Here is a 6000-nt window from a genome sequence, read left to right on the forward strand (position 1 = left end):
GAGTGTAATGGGCATTAATTTCACAAGTAATAAATTCTGATTCATATGAGAAGCTTTTGGAGCTGCTTGAGTCATTATTACTTCTTCACAAAAGAACAGTTCACAAGAAATGTTAATTTTCTTTTGGGGGGGGTCATGTCAGACAGTACACTTCAATAATGTACAATGCGCAGTAGGCAGAATGGGAAATGTAATGGAAACCTTTGGAAAACTGTAGCTTTATAATCCTCAGTTTAGATAATGCTGAGAATTTTGAGGCCTTATCTAGAAACCAGCTATCCTTACTGACTCTTTACAGCATCCAGTACCCTGAATTGGCCACACGAAATGGAAATTTTTGCTTAAGTCTGTAGACATACTTAACAGGACAGGAAGCACAGCCAAGAGTTTGTAGCTCACAAATACCCTGTAACTAATAAAAATGCTTTTGGAGTGTAGCTCTGAATAATAATTCTGGTGGAATGAGACTGAAGTAAAGTTAAAATGTAATTTCAAATAAACTTACTTTAAATAATGAACACATTATTGACTTAATATGCATCCGCCACAGAGATAAAAGAATATGCCTTTCCTCACTTTTCATTTTTCTCAATTCTTGTTAATTAAAACCGAAAACTGGTATCATCCATTTTAATACACTGAAAAACTCTTATGCTATGTGGTTAGTTCAAGGTATCAGAGAAAAATGTTGAAAAAGGATAAGCGTCTTCTATTCAATATATAGTAAGCTTTTGCAGAAAGTCAAAGGTATAATTCCAGAACAGGAGTTACTGATACTGCGAAAATAATCAGACCTGGGCGAATGCAGGCCTCCAATAAACCATGAGCACCATTCTCAGGATTTCAGTGGTTGCTGCCTCAGACACTTTGGAAAATTAAATCCCGAAGGTTTCAGCCATGCTGCTCTTTCTTCACTACAATTTCCCTCCCAAAATGTCCTCCATTACGGCAGCATCACTTCAGCTTCACCATTAACATCCATGGGAGAAGCACCACCATCAACCAACCAGTCTAACAACAGGGAGTAGTTGTCTTCTTTCTAGTAGTTTAACTAAAATGTGGTTAATGGTTGATGTACCTTATGTTTCCACTGATCAGCTATTACCGTGTTGGACATTAATGCAACCCCTAGAGCTGCGGCAAAGAAGAGATGTTTTTGTAAAACACATGCAGCACGTGGAAAAAAAAGTGTCCATCTAAAATTTATTGCCTCACACCCACCTTAACCAAGTCAGCCTGGGACCAGAGCTTTTATCTACAGAGAAAAGATAGCTTAATACAGAAGTCTAACATACCTTTCACTCATAAAGCCTTAAATTTGACAATGCTATGCCCCTTTTCTCATGTGGTTGGCCATACAAACAGATCTAACCATGCAGAGGTCAACTTTTGATTTGTTTAATTCTAAGTCCTGGGAAATCCTTCAGGTGTTTGAAGAAGTTAACATAGTGATGAAACAGTCTAGGGTAAAACCTTCAGGGTTGGGAGGTAAACAGAATAGCTAAGCCTTACAATGACAGTCCTAAATTACGTAATCCTAAATTATATATTTACCATTCCCACACGTGAGCATTAAATACGCCTTTTGCAGGTTAGAATTCAATATTTTACATTCAAGTGTATTGTTTAAACTTACAAAATATTTAGATGAGATGAAATCAGATGACCCCCTAGGTTAGCCCACCAGTTCATTTGCTCCAACAGCTCTCTCATGAAGGCCTCTAAGTTGTTACTTTAGAGAAAAACCAAACCAAAACAAAAAACAAACAAGTATGCACCCGTCTCACTGTTCTGTGCATCGTGGGAAATGGAGATAGGAGAAATTCCTTCCTGACCCTACTAAGCCATCACCTCCTGTCTTGAAGTTTGATATTCAATTAACCTTTTCGTCTTAGCTTGCATAGTTATAAATCTTGTTAACAGTCACAGAGTTATCCTAAAAATAAAATAAATAAAAAAGGGAAAAAAAAAAAAAAACACAGCAGCATTACACTGGGTGACCTTCTGTAACAGTGAATTCCAGCAGTGCCAACTGGCCGTGAAAAATAACATTTCTTTTACTTGGTTCTAATTTACTCTTTCATAAGGTAGTTCAATATTATTGCATTAAGGGGTGGGATTAAAAAGAACTGATCATCTGTTACAGGAAAGAACCATCAATCACAAATACCTAACAGTCATACCCAAATTGTTATTGATGCCATCTGGACATGGAAGAAAGGCCAGGAAGGCCCACCTACTATTGCTAAGATTGGTTCTATTTCTGGACTTTTAATATTGTTTGTTATCATTTTCACTGCGGCTTCTTCTTCTTCACTGAGTCTTTGTGGGTCATTTTTTAAATGAATGCTCCTGACAGGGGAAAATTAACAGTAATCCCATGAATCTCCATATTTCTTTGATGGCTATACAGAAGCATGTGCTTTTTCTCTGTCTTCAGACAATATTTGGAAGTTATGATTTGTCACCAAATAGTAACATTCTAGATGAAATACAGGACCCTGTAACACTCTCAGTACTACAACTCTGGGGAGTAACAAGCAGATTCGGCAACCGGATCAGCAGAGGCAGCTCCCTGGAGAGAGCCATTTCAGTAGGCACAAGATTTCCCCATAAGGATGCCGTTCCCAGATCATATCCTAATTCACATGTAATGAGGCACAAAAAAGTTATCATTAATATTAATTTTATTCTTGTTACTTATGATTATTACAATGTAGACTGTGAGAAGCTCTGCCTAACTTTAAAACTTGGTGTACTCAAGGCTTGGCCAGATATTTCATGGTTGTAAGACAATCAACCATGGGCCTCCACCCCTTAATTTGTGGAGGACAATGCATTCCATTTGATAATGCTATTTCAATCTGAACAGCACTGAGTTTTCCCCATTTTAAAAACACAAACTGACAAATATCCCTCACCTCGCATCGCTGTATTTCTTTTAAAATAAATGCATTCTTAAAGTGCTGATATAAAGCAACTGACTGACAGAGCTATCAAAAGACCGTGTGCCACAAGCAAATATTCCTCTGCCACTGAGCTGGCACCCAGACTCTCAGGGAAACAGCAGTTTCCTGATGACACAAAACTGGGAGGGGCAGTTGACACACCAGAAGACTGTGCTACCATTCAGCAAGACATGGACAGGCTGGAGAATTGCATGGAGAGAAACCTTATGAAATTCAACAAGGGCAAGTGTAGCGTACTGCACCTGGGGAGGAATAACCCCACACATTGGTACAGGTTGGGGGCTGACCTGCTGGAAAGCAGCTCTGTGGAAAGGGACTTGGGAGTCCTGGTGGACAACAGGATGACCATGAGGCAGCAATGTGCCCTGGTGGCCAAAGACGACCGATGGTCTCCTGGGATACATTAAAAAGAATGTGTCCAGCAAGTCAAGGGAGGTTATCCTCCCCCTCTACTCTGCCCTGGTGAGGCCACATCTGGAGTACTGCATCCTGTTCTGGGCTCCCCAGTTCAAGAAAGACAGGGAACTACTGGAGAGAGTCCAGCAGAGGACTACGAAGGTGATCAGGGGACTAGAGCATCTTTCGTATGAGGAAAGGCTGAGAGACCTGGATCTGTTTAGCCTGGAAAAGAGAAGACTGAGAGGGGATCTCATCAGTGCTTATAAATATCTAAAGGTGTCAAGAGGATGGGACCAGACTCTTTTCAGTGGTGCCCAGCAATAGGACAAGGGGCAACAGGCCCAAACTGGAACACAGGAAATTCCATCTGAACATATGGAAACACTTCTTTGAGGGTGACGGCACTGGAAAAGGCTGCCCAGAGAGGTTGTGGAGTTTCCTTCTCTGGAGATATGGATGTGTTCCTGTCCAACCTGCACTAGGAGAACCTGCTTTGGCGGGAGGGTTGGACTAGATGATCTCCAAAGGTCTTTTCCAACCCGTACCATTCTGTGATTCTGTGAAATCTGCTAGCTCCAAGAGGTTACTTCAGTTGACATGTCGACTCAGTCTTTGTTTTACCTGGCATAGCTACAAATAAGTCATCTGGGAGGGCTTTAGTTAAGAGGACATCTGTCCATTAGGAAATAGACTTGCTTCAGTGACCACCAAATAACCTTTAAACGAAAGCTTTAGCCTACTGCCAACTTTAAGGTTGTTCACTGTATTATGAAAGAGGTCCAGGTTAATAGGACCATTTGAATTCTAAGTAGTAGCCCAGACATTGACTCCATCTGTCCTGTCACACTTTGAATGAAACATGCACTCTTAGGCCTCTGTCACCACTTCTAAATAATGGGGATAATCTTGCCTTTACTTAATGGAATAGTTTGAGGACCAAATTAGTTCATTTTTTTTAAAATGCAAAGTATTATCTCCTTTTTCCAATTTCCTTCATTCTGGTTCTCCATAGCTTAAATATGGGAATGTGTGTGTGCACATGCAGATAGATAAATAGATAGAAAGTAATGTCATTTGTCCATTATACAAATAAACAGAACATTAAATATTTACTGCATTTCAACCGACCGTGCCACAATGTTGTGGCCTCAAATATCTTGTCACAGAGGAACAAATACCAAACTAGAATTCAAGACTTATTCTGCTGGGCAGAAGAAATCCACAAAATTTTGTGCAGTACATAGCAAGGATTCAAAGCTTTTTGCCTTTTTAAAACTACATCGTTATTGAGTTTGGTTGAGAGCTTGTCTCTTATCCTTTAGCCTCACTACACAAAACTCAGAAAGCGGTGATGAAGTAACGTCAACCCTTCGAGCAACCAGTGTTATCAGAGTGAATTAGCAGGGACTGCTGCTGTGGCAGAATTATTTTGCCTCCCTTTAAGCTCATGGTATAGATCTTCTGTGTTGCCTGAGCCATCCTGTTATGTACCTTGCTTAGAAGCTGTTATGCTACTGGAGGGAGGACACAGTAAGACTTCTTGGGCATGTTCTGAACAGGGGAAAAAAAACCAAACAAAACAAAACAGAAACTTGAGAAAACAAAACAGAAGGAAAAGTGGTGTCAAGTCATTTCTTTCATTGGGACAGGAAAGAATACATCCAATATATTTATATATGTAACATCTTTTCAATCTTATCAAGGTTAAAAGGAACCTGAAGAACAAATTCTCCCTTCTCTTCCTTCATCTGCCCAGTGAGTAATAAGTATCAAGCCAAATTCTTCTAATACCAAATCCTTCTCTGTCTCTGTAAGCACCCAACTAGTCACCCTCCATCTCTGAGAATCTCTCTTAAACTCCCTCTTATTCACCACTTCAGAGTTGTTTTGTCCTCCAAGACTTTCCTGATACCTCCTCTGGTACCTCCTGAAGATGCCTCACCGTACCTCAACACTGTGTATATATAGTTTCACTCCTCTCGCTGGCACTTCATGTCTTTCTAATATTCCTCCTATTAATTCACCACATTTCACAATCATGGCTCTTGCTGCTTTCTTCCCTTTACCCCTTCTTTCCTTTCCCTTCAAGAACTATAGAAGGGTGAAAAAGATGCAAGGCACCTTCTACCGAAGCCACCTCACAATCCTGCCAGGTGAAAAGCAAGTCACAAACAGTGGAGAAAGTTGGCAGGGGAAGCAAGAGGAGCAGGGATTATGCCAACACCTGCAACCACAGCTACAGTTTCTACCTATGGATCTTTTATTGGTGGCAGGAGAAGAGTCACTTCAGCAAGTGCTCCGTCAGGTCCAAGAGCTTGGGTAGGGTAAGAACGACAAATGCAGAGACGGCACTCTTCGCAATCGGTAAGAGACATGCGTATGTTTTCTCTCTGATGTCAGTCTGTCTCATCCTAGCTCTTCTCATGATACCCGTTAATGACTTTTGGGTCATTCTAACCACAGGTTCAGACTATAATATAACTAGAATGAGGGCTGCTTACATTCTGTGTAGAAGCCACCAAGCCAAATACACCAGTCAATGGGGAAGGTATGCACAGAGAAGTCGTCAGGAAGGCTGACAAACTAGCTTTGAGAACATGGTGTGCTACAGCGGAGACGAATCTGCAGAAAA

Source organism: Vanellus vanellus, assembly GCF_965231255.1.
Source record: "Vanellus vanellus genome assembly, chromosome: 4".
Lineage (NCBI taxonomy): Eukaryota > Metazoa > Chordata > Aves > Charadriiformes > Charadriidae > Vanellus > Vanellus vanellus.